This window comes from Lissotriton helveticus, chromosome 11 (assembly GCF_964261635.1).
Source record: "Lissotriton helveticus chromosome 11, aLisHel1.1, whole genome shotgun sequence".
In the NCBI taxonomy this organism is placed as follows: Eukaryota; Metazoa; Chordata; class Amphibia; order Caudata; family Salamandridae; genus Lissotriton; species Lissotriton helveticus.
In genome coordinates this window covers 268647235-268673819 of record NC_136072.1, presented here as the reverse complement: position 1 = coordinate 268673819, position 26585 = coordinate 268647235, and the positions used below count along the sequence as shown (strand labels likewise).

The window sequence follows — 26585 nt, the reverse complement described above, 5'->3', positions numbered from 1 at the left end:
AGGACTATTCTAAAATTATTTGGTGCACCAATCCCACAAAAGAACCCAGATCAAATGTGATGCAGCAGCTCTACACCATCTGCAAATGTACATAATCAATCAATCTATCTATCTATCTATCTATCTATCTATCTATCTATCTATCTATCTATCTATCTATCTATCTATCTATCTATCTATCTATCTATCTATCTATCTATCTATCTGTCTGTCTGTCTATCTGTCTGTCTGTCTGTCTGTCTATCTATCTATCTATCTATCTATCTATCTATCTATCTATCTATCTATCTATCTATCTATCTATCTATCTATCTCTCTATCTATCTCTCTATCTATCTATCTATCTATCTATCTATCTATCTATCTATCTATCTATCTATCTATCTATCTATCTATCTATCTATCTATCTCTATCTATCTATCTCTATCTATCTATCTATCTATCTATCTATCTATCTATCTATCTATCTATCTATCTATCTATCTATCTATCTATTCTGTCAGATCTGTTTATCCTTCCTGCCAATGGGTGCCTTGTGATGTCTTGAGAGATATTCGCTGCTAATCCAGTGATTTCACTTTGCATACACTCAACCCAATTATTGTCCATCGGGAGTATAGTGCAGGCAGAAAACAAGGCTTAGTAGGCAAAAACCTGGAGCAATTGTACCAATAGAGCCCCTCAGCCTCAATACATGGTTCCTGTCACTTGGCCAGGCACAGGACCTAACTTAAAAATTAAAACACATTGGTCCTGAGTTTAACAGATGTGCTACTCTATAAAAATGTGGCACCACCGTATTACAAGTGCCATATGCTATAATGTACTTGTCATATGGGGGACGCAACATCCACCATGTTGACGATGGAGGACCAAACTCTAAGTAAGGCTGTTGGGTTTAACTCTTATTGCTTAACTTTCCTTTTCCCCTCAATTCGATAGCTGGGTAAATGGATGAAGCTATAGCTGTCAATGCTAATTAAACTCTTGCATCTCATTTATAGAAACAACCAGTGACACTTACTAGATGCCTGTTCAGGTGTCATGTCTTAGGTATCCAAAAAGGCTTACTGACAGATCGCAGTGAGCGCAGAATTGGGCAGGCAGACTAGCATGCATTCTAAAGAGCATAACCTCATCAAACCCACACTAAAAAAACTGTTCCCTGTGGATATTAGGATCAAAGTCATTCAATAGACATTTGGGAACAAGTGTCTTTACCACCTATAGGAATTGACAAACCCCCAACATCCACCAACAAGGTTCCTTCATTTATCTAAGTCATAGTTTGTATGTCAACAGAAATTCAACAGGAAAAGTTATGAGTGCTCCTTCGAGGTACACAGCTCCAGACTCTGGGTCAATCCACACCTGAGAGCACAGACATAGTATACTCCTTTTTGAGGAAAAAGAAACAAAAAAAATAATTTAAGCAAGCCTTCAGGTTTGCATATGTAGTGAAATGGGATTATTATAAGTAAGGAAAAGGACTCTACAATGAGATGTATTGAGGAGCTACAATAATACTGCAAGTAATTTGAAATGAACATTTCCGCAGGCGTGTTTTGCATCAGACTAACTGACTTAATATTTCTAAAGCGCACTAATGCCAAGGCGTCTTAGCGCTGGGGTAAGTGCAGGCAAGTGCAGCGAAACAGGTTAGCATTGAGAGAAAAGCCATGTTTTTATTTGCTTCCTAAAAAGTGTCCTACTGGATTGAAGTCGGAGTGGAATCGGAAGTGAGTTCCACAATTTAGCTGCTAGCCCTCACAATTGATACATGCAAGTAATTTTACTTACATTCTGAAAGTTTTCCCAGTCTAGCATTGCATAGCCAGTTCTGGAAATCTGCTGAGGAATGTTTTGCAAAATATGACCGTCGTCAATACAGATACTTCTATTAAGGTCTAAAGCATGCTGCATCTAAATAGCTGTAGCAAAATACCAAACTAAACTCAGGTACAGCTCAGTGATAACTACAGTTTTCAAAGTGTGCAAACTACACCTGTGAAACATGTTGAAGGCCTCCTCCCAGAAGGAGAGGTTGAAATGTGTTCTACTTCCAGCTATTAACTACTTCTCCGTCTCCCTCTCAATGAATGACACTCCCCTAGTAGCTAAACAGAAATGTAGGTTTATCTATGGTCGCAGGCTACACAAGCTACCCTTCACTTCCTCATATTCACTCACTATCTCTGTGCACCTTCATGTGAAATCATTCTGATATGGCCAGAAGGCAACATGTTGAACAGTGTAAAAATATTAAAAATACATGAATAAAATATAAATAAATGTATATAAGCAATTTAACCTATCTAGGGTAACGGCAATGTCAGTTCAATTCCCTAGTCAAAGATAGCTGTACTGTTTCCACAGCAATGTAGTTATCTTGAATTCTGAAGATTACCATGGAGACCAGCCAGAGTGTAATCAGCGGTAGTAAAGAAGGGATGGCAGTGAAAGGCTACAAGCGGGTGTTATAGAGTTAAAACAGGTTATTGACTGTAAGCAAAGAATGTTTTTATTTACATATTTGTATATGTTTGATGGGAGAATGCTTGAACAAACTTCAAACATACATTTCAGTAAGCATTTCTATTCCGAGCAAAGGTATCTACAGTTCGCCTTTATATTTAGTGATGAATGTCTTTACTTAGTGAAATACCTTGCAATAAGCAATAATGAAGCATCTACATTCTAATTTCAGCATTTCCTTCAACCATAGCACTAATTCTGATGATTCACATAATATGTTGTGACATGCTTTTTATCTCCTGACTGTGCATCACAGATCTGTTTTTTAAAAATATGTTCTAAGTTTTTAATTAGCACTATAAAACCTGAGGAAGGTACCATATTTTAAGAGCTGTTGATTGCAAAACTGCCAATTTGTATATATTTTGTCAATAGTAAAGCAGCATCATACATCATAGTTTCAACTAATGAAAATCACGTAGCATTGTTTCAATGCTTACCCCCTCTAGAGACTCTAAACTGTAAGTGACATCACAGATCATATATACTTCCCATTGCTCTCAAACCTCATTTCAGATGTAATAACACTACTGTATGATGGTTTACACTTTTCCTAAGCACCAAAAAGTTTAGGATACCACATCAATGGGATATAGATTTAGGTGTCTGCAAAAATGAATTTCCATCCATTAATTACAAACTTTTAAAACATTGAACAGTTAATTTATTTCTGTCCTGCCAAGTGCACAATTTTTAAAGGCGACAGTAACATTTACATTTACAAATGGTAATGAGGTTTTATTAGTGATGTAAATAAAGTGGTGTTGCAGATTGGTCTGCAAAACTCCATAAAACATTGTGATTAACAAGGATTATGAATGAGTTTGTCTTTATCATATTTATTTCAGGAATAAAACCCCATAAAACATACATAAGTGTTCATAACACAGTAACACTACACATAGAATGTGAATGTATATCATGATATAAAAAAAACCTCTGTAATAAAACAATATAATCACATAATGTATGCATAATTTCATTATTTCACATTTCCCGTTCAAAATACAAAACTCTATACAAGATAAAAAGTCAGCTGCTGGACATGGCCATTTAACAAAATAAAAAAAAGATAAAACGTTTCCCCAACCATCTTATATATTGTGGGCTTAAAACATCGAACCTCCATCTACCTACAATATCAGGCTTAAAGAAATCGAAAGATCAGTGTTCAACGTAAGGGAAATTAGCAAAGGCCTCGTCAAGAAGGATTGAGAACACAAGGTTTGTAGTGTAAATACATGTTCTAATCTGAAGCTAAAAATGTAAGTTATTAACTGCTTGCAAAAAGTAGCCATCAATAACCATGAGATTAAAAGCAATAGATAAGTTATGGAATTACTACGCAAATTCATAAGAATTCCCCAATATTTACTAGAAACTGAAATCTACAGTATTCACAGGTGGCCTTATCTAAAGGGGATATCCCAGCCGCTTCCCTATCAGCCCTACCGCTTAGAGATATCTGCTTTCAACGTATACAATAAGGGGTTGGTGTTAGACTACAGTATCCTGGAACCAGTTGGATAGTGCCTAATACCTACATTTATACAAAGATATCTTACCTAAGTACGTCTTGCTCTTTAATACAGCTAGCAGAAGAACAAAGGATGATCTATTTGTCGTCTGTTACATCCCTACAAACATTGTAATTATACTATCACTTTATGTTGCTATGAAGACTCAAGTATTTACAAGTAATAAATTCCTAATTCAGAAAAGTGTATTATTGAAGCCCAGGGTCACTTTTGTTGCATTTTATATGTGATTGAAAAATGATGACTGGTGTTTGATGAACCTTAAAGGAATCCAATTTTATTTTTATTGTGTAGTTCATCGTAGTTTGTAGAAATATATAAAATAACAAACTTTTAAATTGATTTTGCAAAACTTCTGTCTAGGAATACATTCAATTAAGATAGTCAGTACACTATGGCTGACAGATTTATTCTAAAATCTCCAGCCTTAAGATACTTGCTGTAATATTGACTGTTTATGTCCTTGAAAATATATGACCGTTATCAAAAACGGCTACATTATTGATTAAAACGTGTAAATATTATGTTTAGTTCCACGTTTTCATTTGTAAAGTAATTTGCAAATATCCTAGCCTCAATTAATTGTGTTTTGACTCTACCCAATATCATTGCCCAAAGAATGTCAATTTGTGAAAAGTTAAAGAAATATTCATTAGCAATGGCATAATAATGTGAATGTCATTACTGTTTTGCAGCCAAGATTAATAAAACACAATTTAGCTGTTCTCTAGGACAACCTTTTATAAGTTTACGGTTGTCTTATAAATTTGTGCTTTATGAAATGATAGTTGTATGTTAACTAGAAGTAGACAGTTCTGCCAGCACAGTTAATCTAACAGTAGATAGTGAATCATAATGAGCATTATTACTTGAATTAATCTTTGTTTTATATGTTCATGTTCTTTTTCGTGCAACCTAACAAATAGTTGGAAATCATTAGTGGTGGCACATTCAAATGAATTAAAATCACAAATATGGCATTTGACAGAACTTTGTGTACTATTTAGATTTCCATCTTAATTTTTCATACCTTCAACCATGGGTTCAATAAACCTATTTGCAAATATTACAAAGTTGGTATCTGATTATTTGAACACAGCATACATTTTACTGTACAAACTTGCATTCATACAACCTGTGTAGTATGACATGTGGATGTAATTGGTTAACCTCAACGTTTATCGTATGATTTAGTAAACTATGAGATTGTGGCCAGTGGCATATAGGTATTGTTCGCAAAAAGGCCTTTGTTTTTATTGACTAATATGCAAATGAGAAATAATGCTGAACTGGGTAAATTTTAAATATAACATTTTATCTTCCACCTCATTTGGATTTCTTAGATTAGGAGTCTGCTTGAATATTTTTAAGATGCTGTGTGAGTCACTCTATACTTATTTACAGCATTTACCACAATAAGTGGTGCATTAACTGTTTTAATCAGTATTCTCTCTCTGACACACTTTGAGCCCATTGACTTTTTTTGTATGTACTGTTTGTCAATTAAACTTTAGTAGTTGTTTTGAGGTGAATTCTTAACCGCATATTTATTCATTGGGACTTAGAAATCTCTGTAAAAGATTTGCACAACTAAGATAAAAAGAGATACAAAGATCAATTGTGATATAAATTTAAAGATGAGACCAATTTGAGGACTGCAGTTTTATGTCATGTAGTCTCGATATTTTCTGATTCGAGTGGGAAACTATTTGTTGCATCATAAGGCTGTAGCTTGAGGTTTTTCTGTTTGACTTAATAATCTATTGATAACACACTTTCTCACAAACTGAATACATTAATACTTTATATATTTCCCGGATTTTCATTAAAATCCTTTCTAGCATCTCTTACTCCTGAATTCTGTTCTTGTGTTTACTGAAGGCATGTTGACATTACCTATCAAATTAAGAATAATTCTTCTCCTCACAGGCTCAGCTGCACTTTCTCTAATCATGCATCATGCAAACTGTAAGGTCTCCTCGAGCTGAGGGAAGCTTAACATTGTGAACACAGATGAGGGTATAGGTACTCTTTAAGGTAGAGATAGCTCCTGCTTCTCCTAGAAGTCATGTTATAATGATTTTAGCAGTCTTATGAAGAAGAGTTGTGAGCACATTTATGCTCTACCTCTTAGCTAGAAAGACCACTACCAGTTATAGGTTGACCCGGGAATGAGCAGAATCATCAGTTTTGTGTCAGTATTGTTATGATGACTGATGAGGTCAGTCGCATACCTATCCTATGAATCTTCATGCTCTGCATGTCATCTTAAACTGATAAATTACCCTATTATAATCACTTACATAACAGTTTAATATATTTTTAGGGAAGACAGTTGAGTTTTCTTTAAATGAAACATAGAAATTCTATTTTATGTAGGCAATTTCTGTATTTACCAGCATAAGAATACCAATGTAACTGGGTACTCAAAGTAAAACAAAAAAGTAAATCTATATACATCACACAGCACGTAAAAATGAAACATAACTTTAGCATAAAATTATAAGGGTCACTCACACTAATATGGTTTTACCTAGTTGGTAGAAATGTATCTAACTGTCTTTACTTTCGCACAATACAGTAGTAGTAGAGGGGGGTCTCGTAGTTGTTTAAATTGGTGCACTCTCTTCTGCCCATGTATTTTATCAGATTATATTTTGCTTCTTCAATTGTATAATACTTGTAATTTATTGACATTATACTTTCATCAGGACTGCTAGATATTTTCAGAATACTATGGCCTCTAAATTAGGACAGTTTACTAATGCCTAAGGTAACACCAAGTATACGTTTGTGAAATATCAGTTGCATGTAGCCCGACGTCACGAGGTAAGCGGGACAATTTTTTAATCCAATTGGGACTGATAATGAAAGTCAATATTATTCCAAGTGAGCTAATTCATGGTTCTAAACCTGCAGAGCAGTGTGCTACCCATCCATGTACACTGCTTCGACACCTCATAAGTGATAGGAAATACTTTATAAATGCCATTGCATTATATACACCTCTGTGATATGCCCTTCTGTTGCTCTTTTCCTTATTAGTAATATATGCTATAATTTTTTTTTAGCTTTCTGGTCTAAATATGTGAATAATTGCCAAATTTCACACAGATAATTTATTAGGAAATTAGAAATCAAAATATCCTTTTCAGTGGAAACCTTAACTATAACTAGAGAGTCACAAGGTCTGAATCTGCAATACTGTAAAACACACTCACACTCACTGCCCCACCTACATGCTCACTGGAAAAACAAAGGTCTCAGCACCTAACATTTTTTTTTAAAGTCTGCAATTCAGTTAAAAAGCACAGTTAAAGTACAAGTTTTTTAAATTTAGATTCCAATCAAAATTCCCCTGACATTGACCCGAAATTGCATCACAATTCGTAACTTGCACAACAGCCATAGAAACTATGCAGCACTTCAAATGCATTGTTGAAGCGGAAGGGTTCTATGGGTCATGGCATGTATCACTGGGTGAGCTCTTTAAGAAAGTGGCACATTCCCTGCCTTTCACCCTCTCAGCCAAGGTAATACTGCAGTGCTGGCTCATAACAACCTAACCTAAGTGTGATTGGAAGCCTTGAAGATGTGAACATTCTAAGCAAGGGCATCAGTTGACTTTCACATAAAATCATGTTATAAAAATAATAAAACATGATTTTATGGGCATTGATTCTAGGAAGACTAACACGAAAACGGGGGCTAAAGCGTGATAAAAGAAGGTAATATGCTGACCTTTCTTTTGTAGTCTTTCTGCTGCACAGAAAAAAGTAATTTTTCTTTTTCATCAACAAAGCTAACAGCCCTTCCTGGAAGTACTCTACTGCCCTGTAAAACAGTTAATGTCGGGTTACTTAGTGACTGTAGGGACGCATTGAAACACCGTAGCCTTGCTCAGTCCCCTTGCCTTTCTATTCCTCCCTTCAACACTGATTTGCATATTTCACTGCACTCTAAATGATAAACTCAGGGAATAAATTGGGCAAGTCAATAATTAGTGTCTCATTCCTTGGAGAAGGATCTTTTGCAGCCTCCCCTCTACGGGAGAGCCGTAGAGGGGAGGCTGCATCTGCCTAGTCATTGCAGAAACTGATCAATTGATCTCGCCTTAAATGTCTGTTTTTTCCAGGTGCAGACAAAGAAGCTCTTCTAGAAGGCCTTACAATTGTCGCTTTTTTTTTTAAACAAAACATATATATTTGATAAATATATATTTATATTTCATATTCTTTGTATAATTTTTTCGTCTCTTGTTTATGCTTTAGCAAAATAATTGTAGCCACAAATTCAAGAGAGTAACATTTCTCCCATGCAGGCTCCTTAATATTAAATTACACATATCTTGTTCCTTCCCCGGTTCAGCTGACAGCACCATCTGCCGCAGCCTGTGCTTGTTCTGGCTCAATATATCCCCTAAACACTCATTTTCTGCGTGTTGCAGCAGAACTAGGAAATGAGAACAGTTTGTTTTTCTCTGCTCTTTTATGACATTGTAAGACTACCCCAGTCACAAACACTGCGCTGTTGTGGCATTTCTCCTCAAATGTAAACCGTCACTTTATGCTAGCTCAGCGCCACAATTGCCTTTTAGAAAAAATAAGCTGTATAAATCTTGGAAATTCTATGGCATAATGTTGCAGGGACGAAAAAGTTTCATATCTTAGTAAAGAAAAAGACAGAATGTTTTCTAACCCCTCGAGTGTTGCTATTTAGTATGGGCATTCCAACCCCTGCTCAAAGGACCTGTGTTGTGCAGCACTCCTCAACTTTGCATAGGAGGGTTAGCTGGTAACATGCTGTATATGTTTTTACAATGGCTTGAGTCCTAAGTTAATGGAGGAATCAATTTGAAAACCATGGATTTTTCACTGTTGACATTTGTTCAGTGATGCAATTAAAGTTTATTTACCAGAACCACTCGTGCGTTTGTGCTAGTCTGTTTTCATTTTCAGTTTGGTTGACCTTCATATTCAGAGCATTCAGTTTTCGGTAGGGCTTTGACATGCAGGTGTGAATGAAGGTGAGGCAGTCCTTAATGAGGATTTATGTTTCCACCTGATCAAACCTTAAAGTGGAGCTGTGTCATACTGTATTGCCCAAACATAGCAGTTATAGGCTGTCTATGTTAATACTCAAATTTTCTTATTTATTGACAGAGACATTCTGGTAGTCAGTGAAGGAGTGGACGCGCTAGGAAGTAGATGTTGATACAGTCCTCAGTGTCAATATACATTAATGATACACAATATTGAAACTGCCTATATAGCCTCCAGGCAGAAAATCGTGTATGGTGATACTAACGTTCAAGATATATGTGCTCCCTGATGAAGTCCTTGTTGAAGGGCGAAACGCGTTGGCAGGGATGGATGTTTCTATTTTGTGAAGAGTAAACATTTTTTAAAGATTCACCTCTACCTCTTCTCGTGTGTTTATAGATGAATTAAATCATTTCTTGACCCATCTAGGTGGACGTTGTTATGGTTGAACTGTCTTTTTGTTCTTAATATGGATATTATTATAACGTCCCACTGATTATTTTGGTAGCTCTCCCTATTGAAATTTCTTTACATTACAGTATTGATGTAGCATGAGGTTTTGTCAGATAGCACTACTCCATGTGGTGGCAAGTACAGATTGTACGCAACTGTGGGTCAAACAATATTTGACAGCCTTAAATAGTGCTTTGTATTTGTTAGTTAAATTGGGATGATCTTGGACTAGTAGGATTGCTTGGCTTTCTTAATAGGTTGTTGATGCCTTGTGTGTTGACCCTTTAGGACTTCTGGCTGTTCTGGAAGCAGGAGTCATCACTACTTCTTTAGATAATGCTTGATCATGTATTTGTTATCTATTGTGTCTGTGAGTAGATTGTGGCTAATGGCTTGGGTTGTCAGAGGGGTGTGGTGCCCATGGCTGATTGAAGTGAGTAATCATGAGCATTGAACTGGATACTCATGTCCATTGAAGAGTCAGAGGCAGCGGTACGTGAATTAAGATTGTGCAGTAGGGCAAGCAAGGTCATAGTGTAAACATGATGCAGTTGTGGGCGAGAGGTAGGTTGTGCAAGGTGTACTCGTGGGTATCTATCACAAAGTCCGGAGAGTGGGGGACTAGGAGCTCATTAAGGTCCAGTACCCATGCCCCAAAGACTGAGATCAATTCAAAGATGGGGGATACTGTTCCTGGATAGGAAAGGAAGGAGTGTCTAGGTACTAGGCAGAACATAGGGGACAGTCAACAAAATGTTTTGACCAAAAGGGGCAAGCAAGCATGTTGACCCATGTTTGATCCTAATAAAGGAAAACAAACCAAGCTACGAGGACACATTGTAACCCCTTCAGTAGAACAAATTTACATAAGGGGAATACATATATTAAAAGTTTTAGTGAAATCTCCATATTAGTTTTAGCTCACTTTATCACCAACACTTTACACCACCCCACCATGACATCCCTCGCACTCATCAAATGGTGTAAACAACCCAAAGATCTCGGCCAAAGTGACCCTTTGGGGGACCTGTAGGACATTGCAGTGCCAGCCCGACGAGAAAAAAACGCCCGTTGATGAAGCATGACATCCCTCGGGATGTGTAAGGGCAACAAGAAACAGTGTTGTTCACTGTCCCCTACGTTCTGCCTAGTACCTAGACACTCATTCTTCCTTTCCAGGAACAGTGAACCCCATCTTTAAATTGGTACTAGTTATACCTTGCATGGCATAGTGTGTGCAGGGCATGGCTTAACCTTAACAAACAGTAGGGCAAGTGTATTTTTGGTTGCATAATGACGCAATCTTTTCGTGTCGATGTGGACCTCAAAAAAGTACAAAGGGAAGGAGCATGACGGCCGAGCAGGAAACAATCTTAATTTCGAACACACTTTATGGATGTACAGTGAAAATTATTATGAGATAAAGAATAGAATATATAAACAAGAAACGTACAGACTAACATTTCACAAGAAACAACTTTAAAATAAATAACAATGCCCCTCCAGAGATAATAAGAGGGTTAACTGTACAATAAAACATTGAACAAGCACAAGATAATACATGTTTATTAAAAGGTGGTAGACTAAATGTTTCTTAAAGCGTCTTACTACACCACAGTAGATAGCAAAAAGTTCAAGAAAAATGACTGGGTAGGTTAAAATATAAACAACCCAGCAAGCATTAGTGAATTGTCCCATTGTCAAAAGATCACTTAATCTTGAGAAATGTATATTATATTCCACTCTCTAGAGCAGGAGCAAGCCATGGACTATAGCCATAATCTCATTCTGTTATCATATCCTTGTGTCTTCTTGATGAGGTTAGTTAAGAAGTCTTGAAGTGATGAATAAGTTCTGGGCAGGAGCAGGTGCTGACTAATGTAGAAGTAAGAGGCAAGATCCCCAGAGAAGCATGTTGGTCTAATCCAGTCAGTTTTCTAGCAGTGGCTTTATGTAGAAAATCTCTCTCAAACTGGTGCCCGGTGAATGTAAAATCTTAGATTTTTGACATGTTTGGATAGGATTAACAGTTCTTCCTGGTAAATTTCTTAAGCGTCTAGATCCACCAGTCACTAATATTCCAAAATGTGTCTACCAAAGGGGTTATTTGTGGTGAAATGGAAAAAAACCGTAAGTCAGAACATCTGCTGTCAATAGGACGGAGGATCTGAGGTACTTGGATCGCTGGCTCAATGTCCAGTGGACTGTCAGTTTAAGGTTTCTGCTGTTGGGGCAAATGGGGGCTCCGCCAGATGAAACATGACAGTATACCTGACTCTAACAAGAGCAGGTGGGTTGTCAGTTTGGGAAGCGGAGTACTCCACCACATTTGTGGCAGAGCACCCATACCCTAAATAACCCCTAAGGTGGAAGGAAATATGTTTAAATTACTAATATTGAAAGTGCCTGCCACAAGATAAATAGATTGTTTTCTTGTTATCATCATCTGAGAAGTGGAATGCCTGCTCTGCATATTGGGAACAATGGTGTAAATCTCTCTACACTCCCCCACCAAGTAAAGCACAGAAGGTTCACATCTGCCTGAAAGGAAAGTTCCTTCTATACAGGTCTGGAGGGTAGCTACAATCTGGTAATTATATTTTGGGCAGCCTTGTTATAACAGGCATTGGGGAACTCAAATGGAACCCAGTCTACACTCCACCTGTGAAAAGAAAGGCTGGCCTTCCTGGGTAAGTAAACTGGGGGAGGGTGAGCAGGAGTCCGTGTAGACACGGGGATTCACAAAAACATGACTCCTAGTGAAATGACATTTAAGATAATACTGCATTTCTTATTTGGAATACTATTGTAAAAACAATCCACAACAGTTAGGCATTTGTATCATGTGGTACATGTTTTCTAGTGCCATTATATTGCCCTAATACTCTTTCAATGGTAAATCCTCCTTCTCAGGAGTGGCCTCTGCAGGTAAGAGCGGTGAAGCGGGGTGGGGTGGGGTGGTGTGTTACTAAACAGAGGACGGGGCAAAACAAATTATTTATTTAAATTTCCCTCGCTGTCATCTGTCGAGTCCCCCGCTACCACCTCGCCCCAGCGCTCCACCTGCACGGGCCGCTCCTGTTCCTTCCTGTGGATTGAAACTCTCCCTATGTACTTGAAAAGGACAGGAGACCTAAGAACCTTGTGTTTGAGGCCAGTATTATCTACACATTTATTTATTTTATTTTAAGGTTTTTATAGAGCGCGTAGTAACCCGTGAGCATCCCAGCACATATGTACCATGTGGTTTTAAAATATTATGATTGCTATATTTCTTCCTGATAAGGCTCTAGATGTTACATGGGTATCACTCCTTGTAGGGATCAGTGAGCATTACAGCCAGTTCCATATTTGCCACACATGCATGGCTCAAACATATTTAATAAACCAATTACGCTTATCTCAGTAAATTATATGGCTATCCTAAGTGCCTTAAAAGACTGCAGTTTATGATGCGAAGTATCTTACGGCATAGCGAAAACAGGATAAAATAATCTTACATGTTATTACAGAATTGATACTGAGGAATGTTCATTTGCATAAGCAATACTAGAAAGCGCCAGCAGATGAAAGGTTGTGCGAACCATGAAGGAATAGATGTCTTTTCATGTGCTGCCAGGCACAGATACACGCTTGGAGATGGATAAAAGCGTTGAAATTAACCAGAGATATGCCATGATGCAGAGTGCATTTGTTTTCCCTGTTGCCTAGAAATTAAAACAAAACAGAAATACATTATTATGAAGAATGCTGTGAAAGGGGATGGGGGTTTGTGGAGATTGTTTTATTGTTCAATTCTGATGTTTTGGAGTTATGAGAGCAGTTAAAAGCTGTACCTGATACATTCTTAATGTGGGTTCATGTTAGCACGCAGGAATTGTAGAAGAGAAGGGAAAAGAGAACACAAAGAAAGGCTCTTACATACAATGAGGGCAATATTGAGATGACTGATCATGTACAACAGTTCACCCAACCACGGGTCTCGACTGTGAATCAAAATCAGCCCTGGCAAAAAGTGTCCAAACCAGCCCATCTCCCTTTCCCTCTCTCATTCCTTCCATCTTTCTGTATTTCTTCTCTGGTCTCTGGACCATATTATCAAGGAAGCTGCGGTAGTTTATCGCCGCTTTACCGGCAGGAAACTGCCGATAAAGCGGCGATAATGAGCTTGATAATATGCGATTTGAATTTCAATCGAAGCACAGGTTAGATGTTCACACATCTAACCTGGGCTTCGATTGAAATTCGAATCGCATATTATCAAGCCCATTATCGCCGCTTTATCGGCAGTTTCCTGCCGGTAAAGCGCCGATAAATTACCGCAGCTTCCTTGACAATATGGCCCTCTGTTCTCTCTCTGTCTCTTGACGCTCCTCTCTCGCCCCCTGTGCATGCAGTAATTATCTGTGGAAGCCGTAGAAAGTGGCTAGCAGCAGCCTTCAATGACTCCATCCCCCTGGGGAAATGCCCGGGCCTGCCTAACCTCTTAATAAAAGGCAGTGAACTTAGGACTGTCGCAACATGCATTTGCCATGCATGGATTTAGTTGACATTGCATTGACCTTTAAATAGCAAACACTCTGTCATTAGTAAGACATGAGCTGTGATGGAAGTGCCTTCCCATCCCAACCCAACTTTTCTGTGGACCTTTTGCAGTGCTGAATTGAGCCATTCTGATCAATCTACAAGACGGTGTGGTGTGGTATGGCTTTGCTCGCGTCAAGGTAGATGGTTGTACAATATGTTCTGTATGATCTGTTTAGTTGCGTTTCCTTTGCAGGAGCAGGAACATGGTATTCATTAACAAGGGACAGACCCTTAGCTGTTAGGCCAAAATTTAGTTTAGGATAAGCACAAGATCTGCAGGTACAGTGACACCTGTCTTACTCCTTGTATTTTCTTTTATACCATTGATGCCAGTCCAAGGTTACATCCAAAGGGCACCGTGCATGTGCATACCCTGATGATCGATTCAGGTAGCACATTTTCCTTAAATATCTTGTAGATTTCACAATACAAAACAGGAAGTCTTTTTCAAAGAAACACAAAGGTAAGTATGTAAACTAAATTAGAAGCAAAACACACAAGATGATGGACGGAATGTTGCACAATGGCAAAACATTCACCCACAGTCACAGATCTGGATTTAATCCATCGTTATTTTGCTCACCAATCCACCCTAGTTCAGACATGGCCATATGCAAATCAGTCTTGACCCTGTGCCTCATGGGAACAGTCCAGCCCGAACTGCCAAATTAAATTAGCAGCAACATACTGTGGTCTGTGTACTCATAACTGAGTCTTCATGAGGTGGCTGTAGTAGTAGCATGTAATGAAAATAGCACTCCCGCGTTTCCTTCCCCTGCCTGTGATTGAACCCATCCTCTAGTCTGGGGATGAACAGGAGGCGTCATAAGCATGTGCTTGAGACCAGCTGCTGAAGCATATTTGTACATAGTGGTTTTAAAATATTATGATTACTGTTCTTCTCATGATTAAGGCTCTAAACGTTATATTTGTGACTGCTATTTCTTCTTATAGTGATATACGAGCTATTATAGTAAATTGTATATTTGACACATACACACGGCTTGCCGTCGCTGCACAAAATTTAGTAAACCGAGTGCAGTTATCTCTGTTAATTATATGGTAATGAAAGATCTATATTTTACTATGCAGAACAGTAGAAAATAGACCTGGATGATAATGCCGCTTTCTGTGCTGCGCCTCTGCAGAATGGGTCATGCGCTTCTTTTTGGCATCTTCAGCGCATATATGAATTCAAATAATCTCAAAATTAATGCAAGTTTCTCTGACAGGGGAGTTCGGAAATACAAGTATTGCCGAAATACAAGTATTGCCCTGTTTCACAGCTCTGTTCACAGCAAACCATGAATTCACTTGGACATGTTTCAAGTTTATGCCATGGACGTCATTTAGGGGCCGCCAGCGTGCCCCTTGCAACTCTCTTGCACTTGCAAAGGACTGTCCTATCTTTTTATGTACGGGGTCTCCGCAGTTGTAAAGATACTACTAGTAAAATAGCTTTGTGAATAGCAAGCATTCGTAAAATTACACAAAGGTGTAAGTTTACCCCTGTCAATCAGGTCCTTTGTGTTTAATTATTATGTCATGGACCTACGAGAACTAATTAAAGTGCGTTGTTCAAAGTCACAAATATTTTTTTCTCTCAAAACATCTCACAATTCTAGTGAATAATATAAATACTATCCAACATTTTCTGCACTTAGGTCTTTCGCGTTACAATTGGAACTATTGTGGCCTTTTTAAGATATTGCAAAATAAAAAAATCAGATCACCAACATCTATCCGGTTTTATCGTTGCGAGGAAACTGTATTAAAGTTGAGTTGAAAGGAAATGATACCTCCTTTTTCAGCAACAGCTAGAATTTGCGAAGAAACATTGGAACTCATGCAGAAACAATCAGAGACGTTTTAAGGCATGGGCAAAGTGGGCTCCAGCCCAGGGCCCCAGTCTTCCAGGGGGGGAGGCCTGAAAGAGCCAGCTCTGTTCTGCAGAGTCTCAGAGTCTTGCCTTGATGACCACAAATAATTCTTAAACAGATATTTTTAAATACCATTTTCCATGAATTTATTTTTAATGTGGGTGATGTGTGAGAGTCTCTTACAGGCATGTTGCAGAGAAATGTGTCTTTATGTTTCATGCAACTTGCATAAAAGTTTCTTTTAGAACAAAACAGGACCTCACGTATGAGAAATGGATGTCACAGAGATTAATTGCAGTAATATTAATTAGCTGCTGCTTTGGTACAAAATCGAAAACACAGGTCACTATCCCTGAATATTAGGTGTAAACACATTTAAAATTTTGACAAGAGTGCTTGGGCATTGTCTATGACCTGGTTAAAGAGGTCGTGGAATAGCTGAAATTGGATGCTAAATTTAAATCTGTTCAAAACAGGGGCATCCAAAATACATTTGGCCCAGGGCCCCCAAACTCCTAAAGATATCCCTGGAAACAATGCCCATTTGTGAGGAAGAAATGCAGAAGTGTGCATTCGTATCAGAACTGGGAAACTCTGTGGGTTGGTCAATAAATAAAAACTACCGGAGACAAAACTCTTGTAATAAAACTATGCACACACACCAAGCTTAAAACACTACCAGATTCATGCTTATTAAATTCCCAGATCACCTCCAAATCGAAGGTAGTCAACACATGGATGTTACAGCATGTACTTGGGCTGATTGGACTTAAGTAAAGTTATACCTTTGGCAGGTGATTAGCACACAGACTGCCATTGGTATGGCCTTGTAGCACTGATGGGATTGCCTTCCCACCCCAAACCAATATTTCCATCACACAGTGGAGTCTGAACCATCCTGCTTTGTAAGTCTAGGTGCTCCATCCCATATATAACACTTTGCGGTGTGATTTTCTTCAGGTAATGTTGATGGTTGGATAATACATTTGGTCTTATCTATTTGTTAGTTTGTGTGGTCAGTAAAGAAGACAAGCACATTAAGGAGAAATATGGATGTCAACCTATATGTAAAAACCACACTATTATGCATAGTATGGTAATGCTATCTGGCCTCACCAAAACATTGATACTACAGTTACAAATGGTTCAAACGTGGCTGCTCGTCTGATTTCATGTCGCCAGTCGTACAAAGGCTACGCTGACTATCAATCGAAGATATAATTTCTTTCAAAGCTACGCTTATAGTCCATCTTCAGGGTTGGACAGGGAGAAAAAATTGACAAGGACCAGAGACGTTTTAAGGCATGGGCAAAGTGGGCTTCAGCCCAGGGCCCCAGCCTTCCAGGGGGGGCCTGAAAGAGCCAGCTCTGTTCTGCAGAATCTCAGAGTCTTGCCTTGATGACCACAAATAATTCTTAAACAGATATTTTTAAATACCATTTTCCATTAATTTATTTTTAATGTGGGTGATGTGTGAGAGTCTCTTACAGGCATGTTGCAGAGAAATGTGTCTTTATGTTTCATGCAACATGCATAAAAGTTTCTGTTAGATCAAAACAGGACCTCACATATGAGAAATGGATGTCACAGAGATTAGTTGCAGTAATATTAATTAGCTGCTGCTTTGGTACAAAATCGAAAACACAGGTGACTATCCCTGAATATTAGATGTAAAAACTTTTAAAATGTTGAAAAGAGTGCTTGGGCATTGTCTGTGACCTGGTTAAAGACGTCATGGAATAGCTGAAATTGGATCCTAAATTTAAATCTGTTCAAAACAGGGGCATCCAAAATACATTTGGCCAGTGCCCCCAAACTCCTTAAGATGTCCCTGACAAGGCAGTAAATTATGAGTCCACCCATTACTGAATTTGCTAAAAATTAAAGTGGCCCATGTTTGCACATTGGGGCAGTTTTGAACATGTAAAGACATGCTGTATGAGTGTTTTGCAAGGTGTTGGAAGACTGCATGGATTTGAACTTGCTGCAAGCAATGTTTGATTTAATATTAGGAAAATCAACAGAAAAAAACGGCCCAGCAGAGGATAAAGCAGACCCACAATCAGACGAAAACAGGCACAGGCACTGACCTGTCAAACCAGCCCATCGACCACTGTCTGACTGCCTAACAGGTTATTCCGACCCTGTGCATCTGATTCTATATTTGAACGCCCCTCAATTCCTGGCAGCACATTTCCAGTGCCATGGTCCTTTCAGCAACATGCATTCTAGTCACCCTTATCTGATCAGGATTTGCAGAACTACGACTCGTAGATGACAGAGTCTTCTCAGAACGAAGACAGCTCGGTGACAGAGCCTTTTCAGAAGTAAGACGGCTCAGTGACAGAGCCTTCTCAGAACTAAGACAACTTGGTGACAGAGCCTTCTCAGTGGTGTAGGAAGCTGGCTCTGTATATACCATACCATAATGAGGTATAGTGTGCACAGAGTCCAGTGGAACCCCAAAGGTAGGCAGAGGTAAACGTAGATAGCACTTTACCCTCTATTTGTGGTAGTGTGGGCGAGCTTTTTGGCTTTATCAGAGAGTAGTGTTAATCATTTGTTGTACACACTCAATCAGCAAATGATGTCACACACTCAAAGACTGCACTCAGACCAATTAGATTTGTATACAAATATTTAGTTATATTTATTTCCTAGTACCAAGCAAGGCTGGCGCAGGTAAGTGTATATGATCATTTTCAAGGCAGGTAGAACACTTTCAAGCAAGCTGAACGAAAATGACTTTGTTACAGGTTTGTAAATGCTTTTAATACAGTAAAAAATTACTGTTGTATGACTTTGGATTGCTTTACAGATTACTTTCTGGATTACTTTTTCTTCTCAGTGTGATACACATAGATATCACACTGGGATATTTCCTAGAAAAAAGTAAATAAGCAATTTTTTGTTCTTTGCAGTTTTTCAAAGTTCCATACAAAACCACCTCCACACTTTTTAAACAATTTTTAGGAAAACTGTCAATGTATTCCTATGGAGGAAAATAGAGCTATCGGTTCACAGGTAAGTAAGTATTTGTGGGAGTTCGTATTCTGGGGTTAGAACCAGGGTTTCCCCAGGGTCGAGGATGCACTCTCAAAACACCCTCAGCGGCACTAGGGTGGCTGGGTGCAGAGTGCTGGGGTTCAATGTTATCCAATGGGTGATAAAGGGCCTCCAGTTGATTACAGTCCTCATCCTAGGATCATCCCCCTCCGCATGGGACGACTCATGGTGGCCACCGGCCTTGGGCAGCGCACCCAAACCAACGGACCATGCTCGCAACCTGGGATTCATTCTAGACTCCTCCCTCTCGATGACCAGACAAGTCAACGCCGTCTCATCATCATGCTTTAACATCTTACGTATGCTCAGAAAGATCTTCCGCTGGATCCCCACCGAAACAAGAAAGATGGTCACCCAAGCTCTTGTCACAAGCCGACTGGACTACGGAAACACCCTCTACGCCGGAACCACAGCCAAATTACAGAATAAACTCCAACGCATTCAGAACGCCTCCGCCCGACTCATCCTAGACATACCCCGCCACAATTACATATCCGGTCACCTGACAGACCTTCACTGGCTCCCAGTCAACAAGAGAATAACGTTCCGTCTCCTCACCCACGCACACAAAGCACTCCACGACCTGGGACCCAAATACCTCAACACGCGTCTGACCTTTTACACCCCCACCCGCCAACTACGATCGTCCAATCAAGCCCTCGCCACGATTCCACGCATCCGAAGAGCCACCATGGGAGGAAGATCCTTCTCCTACTTAGCGGCCAAAACCTGGAACTCTCTCCCCTCCCACCTCCGCCTTACACAGAACCACCTCTCCTTCAGAAAACAACTCAAAACTTGGCTATTTGATAAGTAACGAACACCTCCCCCCCCAACGCCTTGAGACCCTCTGGGTGAGTAGTGCGCTATACAAATTTTTGACTTGACTTGACTTGACTTGACAGCTCATGAACTTATTTGCATATGGGCAAATCTCACCACAACCACCACCAACGCATTTCAACCCAAACGGGTCTTACTCACGGTATCGTGAGTCTATCATCTCTTTCTCTCTTTATAATGTTTGCAATATTAGCCCATTATGAGGCATTATGGGACTAGTAGTTCATCGCACGACAGTTACAAGGAGAGGTTGTTATCCTATAGTTCTTTGTTGGTGTACTTTTTCTCATCACTTGTGGTTACATGTGTTCTATAGTTCAGTTCTTTTTCAGGGATCTTATAGTTTATTTTTGGTTCACATTTTACTTTTTATCGTCTTTCATATGCACACTTTATGTCGTTCACGTTTCTCGGGCTCAGTGCCCCTTGAGAGTTCAATATCCAGTTCCAATGAGCTAGATATTTATACTGAATTTCTCAACCTACCTCATTAGTGGGGTTTTATTTCTCCATAATTTAATGGCAGAGCTCAGACAACGAGAATATTTTCCAATGTTTATTTTTCACAGTTCACCACAACGCCAATATATATCAATACAACATCACTGATGATGTAATTTATGTCAAAACTGTGCATGTTGGGGGCACAAGATATAGTCACTTCATGGTGCAAGTTATAGTTGCTTCAGTTAACTATGATTGGGGAATTTCACTAGTTTTTTTTTTTTTTAAATGTAGAGTTGTAACTGAAATTTTCACCTAACTATAACATCACATTAACCTAATACATTCACATACACACAAATGAATTCTCTCACTCCTAGTTAAGTACTCACCAACATGTAAAGACTGGTTGGAGGATGGTATATGAGGGGTCAATGGTGAAACCCTTACGTCTTCTGGGAAATGAAGGCATGGTGTTTAATATCTTGTCCTGTGTTTGCAGAACAAAAAAAAGATCTATCATATCAGTACGAGGTAGCCTGGAAATATATGCAGGAATGTATTCTCTGGGAGAGGGGGGCTGAATTTTATTGCTCAAAAATGACAGCAGGAATAAATGAAAAACAATTACACAGTGCTGTAGACTGAACATTACCTTTTATGAGATCCCAGGGAGACCGATGACTAATTCAAAGAGCACGCAGCATGAGGCTAAGGCTCGCTTCAGTCAGCAAGCACCATATGGGCTGCCTACAAGGCATCCCCGAGAGGGAATATTATAGGTAAATCTGGTTAGAAAAAATGGGAATCAACAAACAGCACTATACAATATACATGAAGGAACTTCAAAGAGCTCTGTTAGTGGTTCTACAATAGGCTTCCCTCACAAAGTAACAATTCACAACTATAACCTTCAATTTTTCACCTTCAACAAGTAGAATACCAAGGGACTTATCACATAAATGTGTTCATCTTCTGTTATCTTATCCTTTATACTCTACTCCTTGGATAGCTTGTTCCAGTCCTCAGCAGACATTGCACTGGCTAACAGGCAAAGAGTGTAATTTTGTACCAGCCCTCAGGGCAAGAATCACCACAAAATTGTTCAGAATTTGGGTAAAATTGCCAAAAGAAATGTGAAATTGACATTCACTGGTGCTATTAACGCCCTCGGGCATCCAAGTCTCCCAGATCAGTTTCTAATTCTCTCAGGCTCTTTCAATGCAAATTAAAACACATAACCAGAGAAGTATACACATATTTCAAGCCGTACATGGTAAATTGCCAAGCAATAACACATTTGCTCGCCAGTATTTACTCACTGGTTTCGATTTATTGGCACACAAGTGTCTCAGTCTTTATGCTATGCATCTCTACATTAATTTATAAACTAAAAAGCAAATCTTGTCCACTCTCAAAGCTGCATTTCTGAGGTAAATATAATTTTTAACCTGTTTTCTTTCCTTTGATCTTTGTTTTCCAGGCTTTTTTCCTTTACTCACACAATCACAACCTGTTGTATTTTATTTTATTTGCTATTTCATATTTATTCATTTAATACCTTTAATTGTTCTTTTCTGCTTAGTTTGTGATGAATCCATAGCTAATTGTTTTAATGCGTTATGGTTTGTTGAGGTTGGTTGTTGTGTTTTCCCTTAGGGCAATACTCCCCAGACGATATTTATATTTGCTTGTGTGATGAGCGATCAAATCAGACCTTATGGCACTTTGTTTTCTTTTATAAATATGATCTCCATTCCATTACACTAGGACATTTTTATGTGCAAGCACAAATTTACTAAGTGAAACGCTGCCCTGCTCTTCCTACAACAACTAAACGATCAAGATGCCTATTATTCGGTTGACTGCTTCTTGAGTAGTATTCTAAGTGTCAAAAAGGCGATGTTATTTTAAATAACATTCGCTCATTTCCATTTGCCATTTATGTCTAGGCCCTTATGATTTGTTGCTCCAATTTTATTACGTATTATATTAGTTTATATTTTAAGATTTAAGAAAATTATGTCTTATGCTAGGCATGCATGCAGTCCTTTTTATTGATGTACTTTAAAAACAAACATTTGACTGCTCTTTTTTTATATTAATCGTGCGTATTCTATATTATATTATGTTTGTCTTTTATGATCATCTGTGAAATGATCGAATAAAGATTGCCTGATCTGGCTTTATCGGAACCTATATTTTTTCCTAAAAAACTAATATCTTTTAATGAAAGGAAGGGAATTAATAAATCACTAGTTAGTATTGATTCGTGGTTGAGACCTGCATCTGGTATTATCATTTGCATGAATGCCTGGTCCCCCATTAGTGCAATCCTGCCGTGGCAAATTTATAGGCCATGGCAATTTTTTTTATTTTACCGGCACAATTCATGAACTCACCAAATTTCATTTTGTTCACAAATCCTCCAAATTCCCTATTACATGACGTCTACATGTAACATTCTGGCCTCTGGATTGGGACAGGCAGGCAGGTACTGTTTTTTGCTTCAGCCATAAAAGGACAGAAATAAAGCATTCCTTGGAGCCTGGTTCAATATCTGCATTTGTGCGTTGTCAGGGCTCAGACCTGGCCCATGTAGAAAATGGATTGTTTTACTTAGAATTTGCGCTGTGTTTCTACTTAGAGGTGTTGGTGTTGCTATATGTAAGTTCCAGGTGTGATAACTGCCAACTGTAACAGTTCACCATGGCAAAACTGTAAAAGGAGCAGAGTTTGATTCGAGTTGAAAGCTAAAGGGGTGAACAGGCATGCACAGAGCAGCTAAAACTGCAGTGTACAGCTTGACCATCATATTAAACAACGTACAAGCGGGTCTTGCAGGGAAAACAGAAAAAAGAGAGAAAGAAAATGTTGAGAAGAGCGAACCTAAATTGAAACATTAGGCTAACTACAGTGAAGGATTCAATTAATAAGAAAATAAACATAAGTTCAGTGATATATCTTTATAATTGATGATCTTAATAGGTTGTAGATGTTATTAGGAAAAATGTGACAGCAGTGTATCTGTAGATGTCTTTGCTCACAGAGCATTGTCTAAAATAGTTTCCTGCACATAGGGTGATCACCCCCCTCCAGGCAGGGTCGGATTGGGAACACATTTTGGCCCCGGCACCTAAAGAAAAAGTGGCCCAATGTGTTCATAGTGACCTTTCATGAAATGTTGCTTAGTATCTGGAGTAATTTTGGGAGAAATCTCTGATAAATTAGCGTTCTGAGCTCATGGGGTCGGTAGCATTGGCCAAGACTAGACGCACCACTAAACATACCAGTATTCCACTGCAAATCACCCGCAGGGCTCCTCACCTAAACTTCAGGCCTATACATTTCTCTACTTTGGGTGCCTGAATGTGTACGTCACCTATTGGACCCTTAGTCTGTGCTTCCCCAAAGATCCCTGTATATCCTGAGTTATATCAGGCCATGAGTCAGAGAACCCTCTGCATCCATTGTGTCTGGAGGCTTCTGTTCACCTTCAGGGAACCTGGGGTCTTCCACTTTTGGTTGTCAATCAGGAGCCTCTTTGCAAGCAATGTCTTCGAGAATTGCATACTACTTCGTACTTGATGTCTTTTGTTTTGTGGGTAGAGAATTTTTCTGAATCTGGAAAATCTGCAGGAATTCACTCAAATGCCTTTCAATCTCTCTATACCCCTTTCTTACTTTCTGAGTGCACCTCTCTTGTTCTTCCTATCACTTTTTGCCCCTCTTATATTTCTTCCTTTTTCTCTCATACTCTATTTCATTTCCTCTCCTTGGTGTCTCTCCTTCTACCTATGTGCTTCACTCATTCTCTCAAGTTTCCCCTCTCTCTTTTCCTTTCGTTCTCTCTGTCTACAAATCCCACTCTTTCTCTCACTCCTGACTACCCTCTGGGGTCTTTTTTTAGTTATTTGTATATCTTTCAGGCCCTTATTCCTCCTGTCATTTTGTATCTCTCCTTTAAGTTTTATTTCATTTTTCTGTCTTGCAAACCTTTCCTCTTTCTCCTGTCTTGCTCTCTCCTGTCAGCCTCTTTCACATCCCCCTGCCCATGAATTTCTTTGCACTATACTCGCACAGCCCCCTTTCACTCCACCCCAGGTAACTATAGAGATTGCTGTGATGCTCAAAAAGAGTCAAGCCACTCACAGTGGCCTCACTGTCACTCTGAAAGACTCGGGATGGGAGGAGACCCTTCACATGCTGTGCCTGCTCTGTTTGGCACATTGTCCTACTGCACAAGACAATAAGCCAACCACTCTTGGTACTTGATTATAACGAGCTCCGATCTTTGGTATAAATCTACAGCAGCCTTTAAGCTTTAGCGCAGGAAAATGTGATATCATCTAAGGCTGAAAAAATGGCCCCCACCAGCTGGTCTTTTCCCAGGCCCCTCAGGCAATGCCCGATTGCCCGCCCTGCCAATCTGATGTTGCCTCCAGGTCATTATGGACACTGTCTCTAGTCCTGAACATTTCAGCTGCTATTCATTGTTTTAATGTGTACTAGTCTAATTAGTTGAAAGAAAGCATAACTAAACTACAAAACCAATAATGCATTAGTTTATCATTTAAACGTCCTGAACTGAAAAAAAGTGTCCCTAAGAAAATCAAGGGGAGTTGCCACCCCACCTGCACATTGGACATGACTACCCCTGTCTATCTTTTTATTTCCCATTGACTTATTCTGCATTCATGGATTGCTTAGATAATTTGAGCTTTTTTGAAGAAAGGGAAATAAGACGACTAAAGTGAGAATCTTACCACCCCATAAGTAATACTCAGGTAGGCTTTAAGATTTATGAGAATTGTCTGGTGTTTGTGAGTGTTGCTATGGTGAATATGTTCAACTGGGTCATTTGGTGTCTCTTTTGGGCTATGTAAATATATTTGCATTTAAGGATGTATTTACATTGAAGACTTGCTATTTTTGTAGTACTTCAAACCACATGCTACAGTTTCTAAGTGTGAATAACCGATATCACAATTACCCCATCTTCGTACTTAATTTATTGACCTTCGAGAGTATAAAAGGCTAAGTTGGTCTTGCTAGGATTCAAACTCCTGCCCTACTGATCACTGCTTTGTTATAGCTCATTGAGTTATCCTGGGGGTAGCATCATACCTGAGCCAGACACTTGCAATTGGTGGTCAATTGTGTGACAACATTTAGATTGATCGGGGTACTCATTAATGTTGCCTCACATTACACATCTATTTTCTTTGTATATTGTGTTGGCAAATGTTTTATTCATTCACATCTGTCTATATTTAGGTATAAGCCATAGGTAAATCAAAATATCCTTCACACCAATTTTGTGTTACTCGTTGCCCAGGATGAACTTCATTAACAGAACATATGCTTGTCACATCTGTGCCCAGGGCTTAGTGGAGGTGTACGGTCAGAGGAACACTGGTGGTGTGCTCAGATGGCTAGTTTTATCCCGTGATCGCCCGGAGGGGTGCTCCAAGATCAGTTGGGGCAGGAGTGGAACAGCTGAATCTGACAGTGGACAAAGTATATCCTTCTTGATCTTTTCCTTCAAAGGTTTAGCTGATGCCATGATTTGTAAGTAGCACTTGTGCTGAGCCTCTGAACCACCATAACCAGTTATGATGGATTGTCCATTCCGCTCTATTAGAGATTCTCCATCCAGGATGAAACAACAATCTTTCCTTTAATGGCAAGCCATATTTCAATCATAAATATATCAAGCAATCACGAGATGATGTGTTGCAGCAAATTCGTTCCATATTTTTTATTGCATTCGCCGCACAATTGTTCTCTATTTTTGTCCTTGATTTTTGCATTCTGCAGCTGGATTCCTTTTTTAAAATTCTTCCTGTAGATTTATTTATCTGGCTCTTCCCTCTTCCTGATGTCAGGGGAATGTTGCCTGCTTATCTACTGCAATGTAACTCTCCAACTTCAGTCAAGCACTATCTGAGTATCAGGGAGTATTTTATCTTAGTATTTTTTTCCTAACTGGGACTCTCTTAAAGAGACACCTAACACATTTCAAGTGTGTTATACTGTGCAGGGCAAGACCAAGGCTACTGGGAGGAGTCACCGTCTTTGGGCAGTCAAGCAGGAAACTGAACAGACCTGCACTGCTTCCAGTCCTTCAGGGGCGGCCTTAGGCATGTACAAGCTGTGCACCTGCACAGGGCCGCCAAACCTCAGGGGCCGCCAC

At 39.1% G+C, this 26585-nt stretch overlaps 1 protein-coding gene across 1 annotated transcript in view; it reads left to right on the top strand.

Moving 5' to 3' along the window:
* DNER (delta/notch like EGF repeat containing) overlaps positions 1-26585 on the top strand; it is a 1147135-nt gene that overhangs the window by 337606 nt on the left and 782944 nt on the right. The gene's annotated exons all lie outside the window — the stretch shown is intronic.